The sequence below is a fragment of the Nipponia nippon genome, unplaced genomic scaffold, assembly GCF_047370975.1.
Source record: "Nipponia nippon isolate SJK-2023a ecotype South Korea unplaced genomic scaffold, ASM4737097v1 scaffold_24, whole genome shotgun sequence".
Classification (NCBI taxonomy): Eukaryota; Metazoa; Chordata; class Aves; order Pelecaniformes; family Threskiornithidae; genus Nipponia; species Nipponia nippon.
In genome coordinates this window covers 884,820-894,925 of record NW_028262341.1, presented here as the reverse complement: position 1 = coordinate 894,925, position 10,106 = coordinate 884,820, and the positions used below count along the sequence as shown (strand labels likewise).

General features: G+C 39.5%; 1 long non-coding RNA gene across 3 annotated transcripts; it reads right to left on the bottom strand.

The window, feature by feature from the left end:
• Positions 1-3,091: 3,091 nt before the first annotated feature.
• LOC148055298 (uncharacterized) lies at positions 3,092-8,180 on the bottom strand. Of its 3 annotated transcripts, none has more exons than XR_015705627.1 (4): positions 8,095-8,180; positions 7,663-7,802; positions 6,930-7,421; positions 3,092-6,679 (listed from the first exon to the last, which is right to left on the bottom strand). It is a non-coding gene; the product is annotated as an uncharacterized LOC148055298 (long non-coding RNA). The 3 variants fall into 3 exon arrangements; XR_015705626.1 differs by having other exon boundaries at positions 8,075-8,158; XR_015705628.1 differs by lacking the exon at positions 8,095-8,180 and adding an exon at positions 7,912-8,052.
• Between the last annotated feature and the right edge of the window lie 1,926 nt (positions 8,181-10,106).

Genomic DNA, 10,106 nt, shown 5'->3' with positions numbered 1-10,106 from the left:
AGTGAACTGTATGAAACTGACTATTTCTATGCCTTTTGCTTTGGCTTGGTCATTTTTAGCTCAAGTCTTGACATAGTTGGCTTCCAATGTACACGTAAACAATGAATATAGAACATATTTTAAACTCTAATATGCTTTTCATTATGTAAGACATTTTCTATGTTTCAGATAGCTTGGACAATGTCACTAAACTTGTCAGATTCCCCTTCTGCTTCTCATAAGCTAACACAATACTGTTGAGTTAGGCTTCATACTCCTGCAGAGAAATATCCAAATCCATCCAAAAGGTTGTTTACATTGACATCAGAGGGGATGGAAAACAAATTACAGCATTTGTATTTGTGTTAGAAGCCAGATACTGCCAGAACCATGGAAATCAGTGGCAATGCTCCGACTGGATGCTAGCATTTTTAAACCCATTTTTTATTTTTAAGCAGACCTAATTTAGGAACCTTGAAACAGTGTATTAGTCCCCTACTGTTTTGACTTCCATCTGTCCAAGTACTTCTTGAATGAGAAGGAGATTGTTGGGTAATAGCTGTTGAGGATACATATATATGTGGTAAATTCACTGGAAGGGGTTAAAAGAAAGATTTTCTTCACAGTTTCTCTCATGTCCTTCCAAAAAATTTGAAGTTTGTTATTTCCTTACTCCTTAGGAGTAATACTTAGTCCTACGCCATCATCTGTCCTGGTTTCAATGGGAAACTCGCTCACGAATAGACAACATGATCAAACTGGCTACATCTGAATTTAAAATTTATTGTTTCCCTAGACATGACAAGCACCTCTGGAGGTGAAAGAGGATTCATAAAAGACAGTGAAAGAGAAAAAAAAGTCTCAGTGGAAAAAATGGTATTTCTTAAAATTGATTTTAAAGAATCAGTATGCAGGGAGAAAGAGAAATATAATCTAAAATGGACTCTCTTTATTATTGTGCATTTCTTTGCTAGATTAATTTGTCATTTCCATTAACATGAAAGTTACCTTTAATACTGACAGCTTTTTAAAAAAGGACCATGTTTGTCAGGATTGAATATGCTCAAACAGCAGTATCAAATCCAGAACAATTCTCATAAGCAGCCACCGACTGACGATGGAAAGTGGAGTATTTGGGAAGTCACATCAAGTGCCTACTCCTGCTTCCACTTAAGGCAATGAGAAATCAGGGCCAAACCCTTTAAAGAATGGTAGCCTTACAAAAGAAAGACCATGGAGCAAGCAAACATGTGGAAATGAAATGGCTCCCTGATTCCTTAGTATTCTGGGCAATTGAGATACCTTTTTCTGTTGAAACATTTTTATCCCCACATTCATGTATGACATTTTTTCCATTCTAAGGTGGGACACTTCAGGCTTACAAGAAATTTCAATACACTGAACAGAGAATGCCTAAAATTTGAGGTATGACCCAGAGCCTTGTCAAGAATAGATAAAATAACATAGCTTTTCAGCACCATTAATAAATGTCTCACTAGTCTGGCATGAGCTTGTTGAACTCAACATGTTGGAAAAGAGTCGATATTGGGGCTAACTAAAAATGGCATTAGAAGGACCTGCTATGCAGGGAAATTAAAATGGTCTCTTTCAGAAAAGGTTCACGATGGGGCAGACATGCCAGTCTCAGGATTGCTACAAGGGTTTTGTACTGGGCAAAGAGAGTAATAAGAAACTAAAAAACTTTTGGCATTTCAACTTTATTGAAAAAGGGTACAAAGGAACCACCTCTGGATATTGTAAAACTCACAAATAAATTCTTTACAGCTGCACAAGGAAAGATAACAATGAGAGCCCAATATTTCATTCCTAGCACAGTAAAAAATCCTATTATAGCCAATGCAGTTATGGGTGCACCAGCTGTATTCTGGGAATTCTATATAACTCCTGTCTGTTTCTGAACCAAAACCCCTGAGGCAAGCTTGCGAGATTAAAAAGTCCTCCTCTTTCATATACATGCCCTTCCACATCCCTGTTCGTTTACCAATGTCTGGAATTAAGTAAGTTGTCGTAATCAGACATGAAGCCCTTCCAGGCCAGGGAGGAGCTTCTCAAGGGCTGCCTTCCTACCCTGCACTCTCGTATATTAGCAACAGTCATATAAAAAAATGCACCTCTTCCTTCCTTACTAAAATCTATACCTTGGGATGCACTAGTCAGACATATCTCGTGCTGCTGGAAGAATGTTTTGGGGTTTTTTTAAGTGCAGAAGAGTATGGGAAAAAAAAAAAAAAAAGAAAAAGAAAATGGAAGAAATCAAAACATCTCTGCTTCTCAAGCGCACTTTTAAGTCACCAGGGGAAAAAGGCCACCACAGGTCAGGTAGGCATCATGAAGCTGGGCTATAAATTTTGACCTTGGGCATGAAAAACAATTAAAGAGATATTTTAAATAACACAATTCACCTTAAATTTCAGGCTTCTTACTTAGATATCCTAGGAAACTACCATGCCAGCCAGAAAGCCGACAGTAAGTATCTGGAGAGCTCAACAGGAGAGAACAGATGGGAGAAGCCACTAATACAGCCCTAAGGCATCTCTGTTCTCTTGTTCGGGTCTTCATTTTGTAACCTTCCCTGCTCCAGCTGCTCAGACCAGGACCTGATTCTCCTCACAGACCCACAGTACCACTCTTCATTGGACAGAAAGACCACCTTGGGAGAAAGCACATGGCTTCGACCACGAGAACAACTCTGCCCACGTAAACAAATCTCTCACGGGGCAAAAGAAGAGGTCAGAAGAGCTCATTCAGTTCAGCTCCCTAAATAACACCACCAGACTTAGACACGGGAAGCGTAACTCAAGAACCCAGTAGAGGAGTCATCATCAAAGGTTTTTATTCAAATGTACGGTTTATATCCAGAAATGGAGAAGCAGGAAACCTTTTGGAGCTCTCAGTTCAGTCCAGTCCCAAGACGTCTGTAGTCTCTCAACAGGCTCTCACATCCCTTTGGGTGCAAAGAGTGCCTTTGTGCTAGAAAGCCTGAAGAGGGTTCACTTTATGTTTGCCTTAGACCTAGCAGTCCCTGGAGACCCTGCATTGGGGTTGTCCTCTCTCATTCATCACACTGGATTTCCAGCAGTTGGCTTAAATGAGAAAGAATATGAATAAGCGTCCTTTAATCTAAAAAATTGTGATGTGCTAAACTTCGGCAATTAACTTCAATTTTTGCTCAAATTGTTTGACAGTGAAGCCAGAATGGATCTAGAAGTGAACATCAGTGGAAGGTGTATTATTATTCAGAAACCTTTCCAGATACATCATTAAACAATGGAAGTTAACGGCATCTTTAAAGACAGCAGTGCTGTACAGACAGCACGGGTGTGGGTATATGCCGTATTACAGACACTGTGCTACTGTTTACTTCTATTAAAGTTCAATCGTTTGTGCCTATTCATTTACAATAAAAGTTTAATATTTTTCTTCTTTTAGAAGCCAGAAGTGATTATTTCCATACCTCCCCCTGGTATGGTGACGGCAGAGTATTTCATCAGTATTTCATAAGGGAAGCCTGCAGATTCATTTAATATTAGTTTCTGAGTTGAATAAATAATTTCAGATACATCAATGAATTGGATTTTTCAATCTTGAATATTCATAAGTTAGTGTCATATGACACTCACTGAGGTTGATAAATGGGATTTTGAAAAACTGGGCTCTACTCTTGCTTTGTAATTCATCCTGGACTTCCACAAAGGCAATTTCAGGACAGGGACCTCAGAGAAGAAAATGATGAAGCAGAAATGCAGAGAAGAAAGGAGAGAGAAAGAAGAAGGAGAGTTTGTTCTTTCCATTAATATTAAACTGTCCATTTCCCAGCTGCAGGCTCATGAAAAGGAGACTTCTTGGTGATTACGTAGTAATTCAAACCTTACAAACCCACCTCAGAACACACAAAGACAAGGTAAAAAAGGATTTTTTTTTATTGCAGTTTCATGAAATGTGATCCACAGCAGAGCTTGAAGAATTCACTAAGCTTTTGAACACATATGCAGACCGGTATCAATTTCTTTTTTTATTTCTTCCTTACCAGATGAACAATATATATGAACGATATTGGGGGGGGTGGTGTGGGTGGGTGTGGGTATGTGTGGCTTTTATGAATGGAAATGCCAAAGAATACAAGTAATAGCCTGGTTTCTAGAAAAGGCTCTGTCTCACAAAACAATCTGCTGCACAAACCCAAAACAAATCTCTAAAACAATATTCAGGTGTTAACATTACAGAGTATGCTTGCCTTTTACCTGTTTACGTATTCACAATAGAAACCAAGGAATATTGAATCAAAGATGAACCTAAGTAGCAAATTATCTTCACAGTCCCTCAGTACCGTTATCGCAGAAGATATTTAGAGTCAAAGGGTTCCCTTGCCAAGCTCGTGCATCCTCGGTGCTGTGACACTGCCTATACCCCATTACAACCCTGCTTTACCCTTCTTTACCTACAGAGAACCTGAATGTAAAGGTTGCAGTTTGGCCCCTCTGGTGTAATTGCGCCTGTAACAGGGACTGAATTTGCTGTAGTTCCTTATATCTCCCAGTTACCCATGAAAAGCCAAAGGATATTGACAAAGTAAGTTCTGCATCTACTTTTGGTTCAGTGAAAGCCGGGGTGAGAAATAGGCAACATTATCTTACTTTTTTGTTTTGTTTTGCTCCATACACTATCAAGCATTTTTAATCAATTTTCCTTGTTATTTTGCTGGATTTTTGGGAGGGTTCTGTGGATTATATTCCTGTCATGGCTTTGTTCATTTATGAAACAGTGATGTCTTGGAAGTTTAAGAGAAATAAAACATATATAAGTACAAATTAATGAATAATGCTGTGGTTTTCTTTCTTACTTTTAACACTGCTATTGGCCAGCTGTTAAACAATCAGTGAGATCTGGTATAAGTTTGATTTGGCATCTGCCAGTGTTTTTAATCGTCACCACCCTCTCCCTGGGCCCCAGGTCCAAAACAGGGTGAAATTTTAGCAGTTTTCAATATATCTATTCTTAACTGAACATGAAAAACACAAATGGGTCATAAAAAGCAGGAGAAGCTCAGATGTTGGTGTTGAGAGCAAATGAAATAACACTCAGCTATCAGAGTCCACTGGCACATTTTGTACTTGCTGAAAAGAAGAGCAAGACCCTAGACAATTATTTTATTTTCTATGATTCTTGAGATCCAGAGAAACTAGCTCCTTTGAATATGAAGCCCACAATACAGGCCAAAATGATCTCCATCTTCCCCGGGTTATACACATCAAAGAAGACGGCAAAGTTCCACAAAACTGCTGTACATTTGAATGTGTTGATAGAGCATGGCTGATAGGGTACGCCGCTGGGATGATACTTAATTCACCAATATGTGCTCAGTAAATATGTGGAGAGAGAGAACCATTTTATTCGTCTTCCGTGTTAAGTATGAACTTCTAATGTAAAGACCTACCCAGAGAACAGAACACCACATGTGTTTGTTTTATAAAACTGTGTAAAGGTTTGCCAAAGCTGTCACACTATGATAGCTTTGGCCATTTATTTTCCCAGATCTTCACTTTGAGTGCTACTGCTTGCTTGGGAATCTTTTTTTTATGAACGGAATTTAATAAATGTAAAAATGTTGCGAGTTCTAAAGAGGTTATTTGCACTAATCATGGTTAATTTCTGGCTAAAGCCGGAGTCTTTCTGCTGATACACCTGTGCAACCCCAAGCCTGCAACTCCAGGCCTATGGCCCACAATATGCAACCTCATTGGCATAGCTTCACAAAATTGCATTTTGACTGATCCTAAAACCAAAAGAAACAAATGTGTTAAATAAGCCTGTTGCAGTCGACAGCAGTCCGCATATGTCAAACCAACTCAGGAATTACCAGGAACTCCATATTGGGTTCATCCTTTTTCCGTAACATATTGCTGAGTGTAGTGACCCTGAAAATAAAAGCAATTTTGACTCTGCTAACAGCAGTTTTGATTCTGCTAATGTGATTTCTGGGTCTTTTTTTTTTAGCATAGCACTAAATGCTAAAAGTGGCAGCTAAAGCACCATAGCAGTAAAGTCCTTACCCACAAATCCCTGCACTCACATCATGCAAAGATAGGCCTGCCCATGTGGAGCTCTGTGTAGGATGGGGGTCCAGTTTAGCCTCACATCCACCGACATCCCCAGTTTTCAAGCTGTTTTTCTTCTAGTTATTGGCACACACAGCACACAGAATCACATTCCTGATGTGACACATCACTGAACCAGCAATGGCGACTTTCAGCTGTTCTTCGAATGATTAATAACTGAGGTTACGTACTATTTTTTTTTTATTATTTTTTTTTTCACAGATTGGGTGGTCTGGTAACATAGTTTCAGTCAGATAGCTTAAAACAACCAGTTTTAGCCATGCTAACCAAAGAAATGAGGGAGATCCCACATGCTGCAGCTGTTTATGTATGTGTCAGCCATAATTTTAACCCATTTCCCAATTATCAACCAAATTCAACAAAAAAGTAGGAATTCAGTTCTATAAGTGAAAATACGTGGCTGGGGGGAAGAGGGAGACGGTATCTGAGCTCTTCTACATGAGAGGCAACATGAGTTCAACGCTTAGCCAGCACCAGAGAAGGCATGCACGTGAGTGTCTGTGTGTGTGAGAGCGAGCGAGATGTTGTGAAAGCCCCTCCGGTGGAAATAGCATCAGGGAGATCTGAAACCACATAAGACACCAGAGAACGAAGTCGTAAGAGCTAACATGGAGGAAACCAGTACTCACAAACATGTTTTTTTCCATTGTATGAACTAAGATTCAGACTGTGTGTCACTGTGTGCCCTTTACAGATAATTTCCGATGCTCTGAACTGCACATGTACACAAACTGGAAGCCAGAGTACTTATGTGTGCGAGTAACCATATCATTGTCACCAAGAGCAATACACTAATGAAAGTTTTATTCTTACCAAGTTTTATTTCTCAGCTGAACATATTCAGGTTCTCCCTGGCCCCTGAACTGTGTACAGGAGGCTGCAAAGCATCCTTGCTTTCTCTCCAAAGACAGGAGGAAATTGTGTTTCTCACTGGAAAAAGAAAGTGCAAGGGGGAAGCAGGGCCATAACTTAGGTTTCATGGGAGAATGAGAGTGAGAAAGCAAGGACAGGCTGCGTTACAGAAGTAATTGTAGCAGATTGCAAATTCTTCCAGCTAGTTTCAGCATACAGCAGTGCCTCTCCCTATGCCGTAGCTCTGTGCTGGAAGATGTCCCCAGCTCCCTTCAGTGAGCTGCTCTGCATCTCACAGGACAACTGTCCTTTAGCAGGAAAGAATTCAGGCAATCAAGCATTGCAGAGCAGCACTGGCTCTCTGTGGTGGTGGAGACTCCTTCCAGGAGAACTGCAGAAACACCTATCAAAGGTATCACGGAAGGAAAGAAAGAGCCCTTGCCTGCAGGAGACCTGGGTGACAAACAGGTTATTAGTAAGCCTTTCTTTGAGACTTAGAATCATAGAATACATAGAATATCTCAAGTTGGAAGGGATCCATAAGGATCATCTCTCTCTACCACTGAGCTATAATTACTTTTATTTCCTCCCAACTGGAAAAGAGGGATAAAGAAAGCTTTTGTTTTGCACGTGTGACCCATGCATTCCTGCTATCTTCCTTCTCCGATAATGATTTAGGGCTCATCTCACTCACCTGAGAAATTCTTACTCATCTGTATGGCACAAGAATGAAAGTCTGTAGGATGAGGTTCATCGTTAGAAACTCCACAGAAAGATTAAACATCCTACAGAAGGGTTCTTCAGAAAGGCTTCAAAGCTGCCTTGGTCACGTATCTGTTGAAAAAGAACAAACAAAAGCGTCTCTTTCCCATGATATCTTGTCCAAAAAGTCTTTCCAGCTACACAACAACTATATATAACCAGAATTAAAATAAGGGAGTACCATTTACTGACTTAATTTCCTGAATAGCCCTTTGTTAAAAGCTGTGTGAAACGTGCTAGTTAGATTAATTGATGATTTTGAAAATCAACAGAATGTGCAGAACTATATAGTAATTGTATATATTACTCTAAGTGTACGAGGAAAATTCTGTAATATAAGTTACATTGTTCAAGTAAGTCTTACACAGCCACACAAGTAACGTTTCACTGCAGACATTCTTAACGTTAATCCATAACGTAACTAGCTGCAGTAAGAGAGGGGAAAAAAACCCACCCAGTTTGTAGCTATCCTGTATCTCAGACAGGGTGATATAACATAACATATGTTTTAAAATGATAAAGACTTCCAAGAATAAGACGCAGTTTCCACAAAAATATTCATACACGCCCAAACAAAAGCAAAATCCTGTAATAATTGAATAATTGCAGCTTTCTGTATCCAAGAAGTTAAAAAAAATCCAGTGCAAACCAGCCCTTTTCAGTGGCTTAGCTGGTCAACACTCTTACACACAAAGCCCAGTGCTCTTCCCTAAAACATAAGAATTAATCAGCATTATGTAAGAGATTTTTATAACACTCTAAAAATACATCGTGAATTCCTTTCCAGTGTCGGACTGAGAAGCTTTAAAGTACTGCCACCCCTTCATCCCCTTTTTTAACAAACACTGGATCTTCATTTCTGATATTGGAAACTTAAATTTGTCTAAGTGTTTGTGCCTCAAATCTCATTAATTACAGTATTGGCCTCATGAGATACAACTGCTGCTGCTAAGAGCAGTGTTTGTGCTCAAAATGATTGGAGCAAGGGCACAGATACACAGATATTACACTTGTATAAACACTTTAAGAAAGAATTAATGACACATAAAACTTCCTAAGACTATTTGGATGTTTTCATGCTAATTTACCTGCTTGCTACGCAAACTTTTGTATCCACATGATGACATTTTGTTCGCATGGTGCTGATAGACAATACACCATGATAGCATTAATGCAAAGGCAGTGGTAACACTAGCCTGGCACATCTACAGCAGAGTCCTTATGAGTACCTTATCCCTTTTTGTGCTCTATTTTTCATATGCATAATAAATAAGTACTAGCACTATTTCTGTATTTTCCACTGAAGGATCTCTAAGCAAAATTACAAAGTCATCACCTGAATGTTAATGGTAGCCTGGGAACCAGACCTGTAAGGAGAAGGAGTTTTAACATTATTATTGGGGACAGAGCCACCCTGCTCATGTCCGAGTGTCCGTCCCTGCCTCCCAAAGTTCATTCCACTCTGCTCCAAATCACAATTTGATCTATGAGCATGTAAGGCATTCGCAGTCCTTCAGACCAAAATAAATCACAAGAATGCAAATAAATTACACGAAAAACAGGAACAAAGCATTTTCAGCTGTGAAAATCTTGTAATGGAATGTATATCCAACAACATTACAGCAACCTCATCATTGCATTTTTAGGAAACACCTCAACATTGTACTTTTGCAGAACAAAACTTTTCCCCATACCAGGCTGACACAGCAGTGACATAGCCATCTTCTCAAAATAACCCCCCACCCTTCAAACCACAAACAAATCAATCAAAACTATTGAGGCAAACAAAACAAGAGATTTCGCCAGGGAAAACAAACAAACAAAAAAACCAACAAAAAAAAAGAAGATGCTAAGATGACTGCCTTGCCCAGGAATGATTTCACCATTGTTATCAGTTTCATGTGAAAGCCGTGCTGATACTATGGCTAATGGGTGGCACGATAAAGGCTTGAACAGGAGGTAGTCAACGTATCTGACGGGATGACAGCGGCTGTTCCACAAGGGCAATCAAATATTTAGATGAAAATTGTACTCTGGATTACAATGATCCTGTACCAAAGCAAGTGTCAACTGTCCTTTGTGTGTTTGCCCAAGGATATCCATGTTCACTCTTTTCCTTCCCGCAGCAACTCTTATTTTTTTATATTTTAACCACAACCCAAGTCCTTCTTTGTTCTCTGTCCTGATTCTTTCTCTGCCTTTCTTTCTTTGTACCATTTTCTGCTACCCATATTCACACTGAATGCAATCAGTCACATGGCTAGCCTCCACCTGAACTCGTGGTACAAGATATGTAAGCACTATTTGGTAGAAATGAGGGCAAAATACGTCCTTTTGGTTCACACTTCATTAACGAGCCCTTCTCAGATCCTCTCC